Below are 7,748 nucleotides of genomic sequence, written 5' to 3' on the forward strand. Positions count from 1 at the left end.
ACCCAAGCTTCCTTACTCCCAGCAAAAGAGTAGCTGTGGTCTAACAGAGCATTTCCACTTAGCTATAATGCCCGCCTTCCTTTCAAATTCACAGATGCTTAATGCCTTTAGATAAGGGTTTCCCAACCTATGGGTTGCTATTACATTTCAAAAGGGTCACCAAGTGTCTCCTCAGGTGGCTTTGTCCCTACCCCCACCCATTTTTGAATTGCCTTGGGTCACCAAGTCTTCCTGAATTGTCAAAATAGGTTTCCACCTGGAAAAGGTTGGGAACTGCTGCAGATTGTATCAAACTCTCCCAGTGTTCTCTGCCACATTTTCAGTGTGTTCTCTGATTATTCTTATCAGTTGATCCAAAGTGTCTGCCATTTCCCTATTTAATGGTCTTGTTTAATTTTAAACAATAGACAAACAATTGGCACTGATTTGCAATGGGTTGTTCAACTTTACAGCGGGGTGGGGAACCTTTTTTGGGTGGGTGGGGGGCTGCTGATCCACAGAAAAATTAGTCGGGGGGGGGCCTCACACAAGAGAGAAGCAAAGTGAGAAATCCCTGACTGAGAAGGAAATAGACACTCTTCACATTCCCCTTGTGCACCAGAGACTTGGGGGGGGGGGCTAGGTTAGTAGATTTTGTATGCTCCAGCCCTATGGGTGGGAGGCAAGGGGGCTGGAGCACCACTGCAGGCTCCCCAATGTGTGTGTGTGGGGAAACTGAGCCTTGGGGGGGCCAGATCCAGCTCCCGGGCCTGAGGTTCCCCACCCCTGCTTTGCAATGTACCTGTACATTAGGTAAATACAGTAATTTAGTGAACTTTCATCATTCCATACAGATGGTTGTGCATCTTCACACTAAAGCCCCAAAAGCTTATCTGAACTGCTGAATTTCCCTGGTGATCTTGCTTTACAGCTTGCTTGAATAGAATGGATGGTGCAGTTAGTTTCATGAAGGAGCTAGACAAGAAACGATCAGATAAAATCCTCCAGGCACATACAAAGAATTGCCTATTCCTCAACATGTTTGGCCTGAAGTAGCAAGGTTGGCAAGAGGCTCATCTGAACACAGACTGTTAGCAGACAGAACGTGGGGACTCAGAACAGACTAATACTAAATTTGCACTAAGTGCCAATTGACAACTGATTTGCCAAAAGATGATGTTTCAGGGGAGCTGATGTGGGAGCCGGGGGAGCCTCCAGTAAGGAGATGATTTGTACTCTCTGGGCTTGTATGCTATTGTTCTGAGTCAACACTCTGCCATGGAAAAATCCCAGAGGAAATTTTGTGATTGATTCAGTTATTTGGACTAAATCCAATTAGAGGAAACGTTTGTTCTCAGTACCCAAATTTACAAGTAGTTCGTTCTCCAGATAAAGTGATTTTTAGTTCTTTAATCATCACTATAAATGGTATAAAGGGATACGAAACACAAACACCATACATTCAAACTGTGAACAAACAGAAGCAAAATAAGAATGAAATACAACTACAGTATGCACACTCGTTACATTTCTGTACTTAAAGGGGCCAGGGAGGTAGAAAAATTCCATAACAGTGCCCTCACATTGTTCCTCAGTAGGCATCCCCTAACAGAAAGGAATTTGGAAGGCTTTCCTAGCTAATAAATCTTGGGGATTAGAGGGGAAGGGCAATCCAGCCATGTGGATATAGGACCCAGCCTACCATTTATGGGACTTCTGCCTCTGCACTTCCCACATTTCCGCATGGAAATTCAGTGGATCAACATAGGATAAAGCCATTGAATTTAGCCAGTCCCGAGTTCCTTACATATTTCTCCCATATTTCCAGTGGAAACCCCTTCCTCACACATATGGACATGGTGATGGCACAGTGGAGGCAGCACTCCCTTCACTTAAAAGCTGAGAGCAGGAGATCTGTGCATAGAGAGTCCCTTTCAAGAACGTGTGTGCATATGAGATGCTTTGAGCCTTAAAAATCAGTAGTTTTGTGTACAAACCAGAGTTAACATTTTTTTTTAAAAAGGAGCCTACAATTAGGCTCTGAAGTTTACTTTTAAGTACCTAAGGGTTGGAATTTTAAAAAGCATCTAAATGGCTTAGAAACCCAACTCCTAACATTAGTGGGGTTTGTGCTAAGTTACATAGGAGCTTTTGAAAAATTTCACCTTTCTGTGCCTGTATACAGCAGTGGGGCTGAAGGGGTGACCGCCCTGTCTGCCTCCAGTGAACTTCACATGTATCTACACTGCTTTTTCACAAAGGGCTGGGGAGCAAGCCTTTCCCACACTCCCCGAGCAGTAGTTACTCCTGTCCCCTGGGGCTGGGTCCAATTCCCTGTTCTGGGACAGGTTTGGTCCTAGTCTCACTGAAAGTAAATCAGACCGAAATGCTTAAGACATGTTTGAAAAAGGTATTTAGGATCCTAAATGCAACAGGTGCTTTTGAAAACATTGCCCTAGAACCTAAAAGAGACTAGTAACAGGTTGCTTTGCTCAACTTAGACAAGGGCCTGTTTCCCTAAATTATTAGAAATGTAATACCTGGGCACCACATAGCCATGGATAACAGGCTAGATAGTTCAGGAAAACTGTGCATACCAACACTGAAGGAACTACAGTCAAAAAAACAAGTGGAAAGGTTTCTTATTGGCTAAGAAACCACTCTCTTCTGTCTCTATGGCTTTCTTACTCTGCTGGCAGCATTTTCAGTATTTCTCTAACAGAGATAGGCAGCAACATGATATTGGCATTTGGCTGACAAAGAATATTTTTAAAAACCCTGCTAAAATCTTTAGGCCAAATCCTGCAGTCTGTACTCATTCAAAATACCTCTCTCACACACCAATAGGAGTTTTGCATGAGAAAGAACTGCAGTACTGGGAGTTTTATGAACAGCTGAATGTTTCTGGAATGTAACACAATAGTTTATTAAAGGAAGATGCCAGTGTTTTTCTCTCAAAATACTCATTAAAAATAGACCTCAACATAGCAAGCATTATTAAAACAATAACTGCAGGAATTGCAACATTTTAATAGCATCAGATGACTTACAAAAGGAAGCTAGTATCTTCCAAGCAGACTAAAGGGGTGATAAACTGTGATGGAAAAGAATTCTTCCAACAGGAAAAGTACTGAGTTTTGAATGCTGTTTACATTTGAACATGGATTTAAAAAAATACATGCAGAGAAGGAAATGTAGCATTTTATTTTTAGTCTAGGGCACCATAGTGCCATTAAGGACTGTGGTGTATTGTCCCGGTGGAACACGAGGAGGCATTTTACAGAATGTCTTTCAGAGGCCCCTGGTGTACAAGGGAAGCACAGCTGCTACATCACCCCATTATGGCATAAGAGTACACTGCTCCCTGTGTGCTGATCCCACTCCCCAACGCAATGTGGGCGGAATAGAGCCACGCTCCTCCTTCCTCCCTGTCTGCTTTGGGACATTTTGCTTCAGGGAGGGTAGCCAATTAGTCTGTAACAGGAAATTTTTTTAAAACAATGAATAGTCTAGTAGCACCTTAAAAACTAACAAAACGTGTAGATGGTATCACGAGCTTTCATGGGCACAACCCACTTCTGGTTGTGTCCACAAAAGATCATGATTCCATCTACACGTATTGTTAGTCTTTAAGGTGCTACTAGACTATTTGTTGTTTGATAAGATAATGCTAATGCTTATTGGTTAACCAGAAACCAGTTAAACTCTTACATAGCTAACTTACACAGAAATGCAAAATGGTACTTTCTTAGAAAAACTAATAATGATGCCCAAGGTCAGTGTTCCCTGTAAGCTGCGCACTTGTATAGCCTCTTGGAAGAGATTCAAATGCCATCAAGGTGATTAAGAGTGCCCACAGCTAGATTTTTTATGTCTACTAGTGTTTGTACATGCCTCAGTGCTCCTACAAATGTATTCTGCTCATAGATGGGAAAAATCTGCATATGGATGGAAAAGATTAGAGGAACATTACCCAAGGTTAGAAGATTCAAGGCAACTTCCTTCCTTTTCTTTTTTCAGTCAACAATATTTGAGAGAGAGAAAAACATTGACTGGAAGCAAGAATGTTTGATGGAGGTTTAGAAACACACATCAGATTCAAAGTAAACATAGCAAATAATTTTGAAGGTTTAACTGTATTTAATTATTTATATTTTAATCCTATATAACTGCTGATCTCAGAAGACACTCCAAACTGAACAGAAATTAAAAAGAGCATGTCACCTTTTAACCCCATATTCTGCTCTATACTGCAGCCTCACACGTTCAAATTTCCCAAGCTTTGAAAAACCAAATAAAGATCTGTTTTCAAAGCTGAACAAATATGTGAAAGAAGCAGCAGGCTTCTGCAACAACAAAAAAGTTTCCATATAATATGAAGATCAGGCTTTAATTTCCAAATCCAGTCATGATTATTGAAAACAGAATTAACTTTTCACCAGTGCCAGGCAACAGTTCATAAATCCCATCTTACTCCAAGCTATTACCATGGATGTTGCCTCAAGGCATTTCCTCTTGACTACATACTATAATTTTCTAACATAGCAAACTGAATTGGTGTGTAACTGCATTACGCACACTGTAGACTGAAATCCCTACTGAGACTGTTGTAGATTTCTAGGTGTTAAATAGTTGAAATTATTTAACTTTTAAAATAATAGTGTGTCCATTTTTACAATACAAAAAACCTCACACTTAATTAACTACAGTAATAGCCATTAAAAAGTCAATATTTCTCACCAATTACCATGCACCAATATAGCCTATATTAAGCATAGGTAAATACTATGGTATCCCAGGGTATGTCTACACTACCCCGCTAGTTCGAACTAGCGGGGTAATGTATGCATACCGCACTTGCTAATGAAGCCCAGGATTTGAATTTCCCGGGCTTCATTAGCATAAGCGGGGAGCCGCCATTTTTAAATCCCCGCTGCTTCGAACCCCGTGCAGCGCGGCTACACGGGGCTCGAACTAGGTAGTTCGGACTAGGTTCCTATTCCGAACTACCGTTACTCCTCGTGAAACGAGGTGTATCGGTAGTTCAGAATAGGCACCCTAGTCCGAACTACCTAGTTCGAGCCCCGTGTAGCCGCGCTGCACGGGGTTCGAAGCAGCGGGGATTTAAAAATGGCGGCTCCCCGCTTGTGCTAATGAAGCCCGGGAAATTCAAATCCCGGGCTTCATTAGCAAGTGCGGTATGCATACATTACCCTCCTAGTTCGAACTAGGAGGGTAGTGTAGACATACCCTCAGAGACCACTGTGTGGTAACTGTTGCAAATAATAACTTTAATGCAGTCCACTGTGTTGGGGAGCTGGAAGGAAAGGGAAAAAATCACAAGACTATAAATTGTGCTGCACATGGGTAGATTTCTCTTCTAGTGCAATGAGCTTATTTGACCTAGAGGCATGAATTTTCACCTTTTCAACAAAGCCCCCCCATCCATTGATCTTCATGGATAATGTAAAGTCCATCTGTTCAAACTGGCTTTCACCTGTAGGCTTGATGATGAGCTATATCTGTGCATATTACAGGCAGTCCCCGGGTTACGTACAAGATTGGGACTATAGGTTTGTTCTTAAGTTGAATTTGTACGTAACTCGGAACTGGCTCCAGATTCAGCCGCTGCTGCTGAAACTGACCAGGGGCTGACTACAGGAAGCCTGAGGCAGAGTTGCTCTGCCCCCAGCTTCCTGGAATCAGCCACTGATCAGTTTCAACAGCGGCTGAATCTGGAGCCTGGGACAGAACAGCTGGGGCGCTGCCGGGTAGGTCCCCCTAGGACCAACCCGGCAGCACCCCAGCTGCTCTACCCCAGGCGTCCACAACAAAAGCCTGGTCTGCTGGGGGGGGGCACACTAGCTGCACCACCCCCTCCCCAGCAGACCAGGGAGACCCGGAGCAAAGTCGCAGAGGCAGCGGGGTCCCGTGCCTGCAAGGCTTTGCTCCGGGTGTCCCTGGTCCGCTGGGGGGAGGGGTCCCCAGCAGACCAGGGACACCCGGAGCAAAGCCGCAGAGGTGGCGGGGTCCCGAGCCTCCAAGGCTTTGCTCCGGGTGTCCCCGGTCTGCTCGGGGTGTCCCTGGTCTGCTGGGAACCCCTCCCAGCAGACCAGGGACACCCGGAGCAAAGCCACGGAGGCGCCTCTACGGCTTTGCTCGGGGTGTCCCTGGTCTGCTGGGAGGGGTCCCCAGCAGACCAGGGACACCTGGAGCAGCTTTTCTCTCCCCGGAGGATGCGGTGGCAGGGCCACTGTGCGTCTAGGTGGTCCCGGCGCCCGCGAGTTCCGGGGCGAGAAAAGCCCCGTTCGTAAGTGCGGATCCGACATAAGTCAGATCCGCGTTACTCGGGGACTGCCTGTACTGGATTTTGCAGCTGAGTAGCCCTATACAATTGATATTAAAATTATTTTAAAAACAAAAAAAAATATTAATTAGACAGCAACAATGTAATTGGTAGTTTTTAAATTAGAAGTCCACTGTGATTACACATGCAAGTGGTCAGTTAGATGCCTGAATAGCCATTTTTGTGTGTAATTACAAAATGTGAACAAGCAATTGCAGTAACTACACAATCAATGTAGGTGGAAATCTCAGACTTTCTTTAAAAATATTGCACTTACCATCTCTGTCTGCAGGTTGGCCATCTTGAATAATATTATTATCCTCCTTTGCTTCTCCTCTCTTTCTGCTCCACCTAGCCAAAATGTCATTGTTAATGTCATCTTTCTCACCTCCCTTCGTGTATCATTTCAGAGCTGTAACCACAGTTTTATGTTTGTATGGCACAAAATGGCTGGGCAACCTAAACATTAGTCATTTGCAACACACTTTGGTGTTTCACTTATATATCTCATGTTTTAGGAGAATAGAATTAGAGGGGATAGTGGCATGGCCTAAGCTGTCAGCATAACAGTTAGGCATGCAGAGGACTTGATTTTTCTTTACTCTGTACTGTGGGTAGTAATTTACTGCACTCAGACAGGAATGTAAAATTGATTATGGTACAGCATAATACACCCACTTTGAATTCATATTGCCCAGATGTGAATGACTACAGGAGATGCAATGGAGAATCAGACCTAAAAATACAAATATTGATCATAGAAGGACTTAGATACATTGTGCTAGCAGTATTCCAGCCCCTTTTACTTCTCTGTTCTGCATTTGGTGAGACAATTAGCATTTTGTCATTTTAAAATTGACAAGACAAGTCTATTAAACATCAACTCCACATCTGAAAATGTTTAATGGTCCAGCTACTGAATTGGCTATTTACTGGTTGCTATATAGGTTACCCACTGTAATAATTTTATTGAGTGTTGAGATAGTTTATGCATTTCTTAAAGCATCAATTCCTGGAGTCTGTGACTAAGTGAAAATATTAACTCACTGTTGCCAATGCTTGCACTTATCAAAACGTTTTCAATATTTTGTATTTTTCTTCTTAAAGCTCCAGATGTCGAAGTGAAAAATCTTAGCTTTCATCATGAAAAAAGAAGGAAGTTTCTAAGGCAGATGGTTACAAATAAATCTTTGAAAAATGTGCCTGGGGTCCCCCTCCAAACCTCGCCAACCAGATGGCAGATAAAAAGAACAACATTTGTGACGTAACGATCTCATCATCCTAAAGCAGCTCTCATGATTCTTTCAGGCTGAGGCGGTTCTTACGTGCTAGCGGCTGCAAAACAAAAACAGATGCAAAAATGTGCCGGAGGTGGGGGGGGCAGATAGGACAGGCCTGGGCAGGCTCTTCAGCAAGCAGCTGC

General features: G+C 43.4%; 1 long non-coding RNA gene across 1 annotated transcript in view; it reads right to left on the reverse strand.

Annotated features, from left to right (window-relative positions):
• The window catches only part of LOC112543993 (uncharacterized), a 44,365-nt gene extending 36,856 nt beyond the window's left edge, over positions 1 to 7,509 (reverse strand). Inside the window, exons 1-2 of the long non-coding RNA XR_003087290.3 lie at positions 7,373 to 7,509; positions 6,603 to 6,676 (exon numbers count right to left, since the gene is read on the reverse strand). This is a non-coding gene — a long non-coding RNA (uncharacterized LOC112543993). The remainder of the gene's footprint in view (positions 1 to 6,602; positions 6,677 to 7,372) is intronic.
• Between the last annotated feature and the right edge of the window lie 239 nt (positions 7,510 to 7,748).

The sequence above is a fragment of the Pelodiscus sinensis genome, chromosome 2, assembly GCF_052426305.1.
Source record: "Pelodiscus sinensis isolate ZL-2025 chromosome 2, ASM5242630v1, whole genome shotgun sequence".
NCBI lineage: Eukaryota > Metazoa > Chordata > Testudines > Trionychidae > Pelodiscus > Pelodiscus sinensis.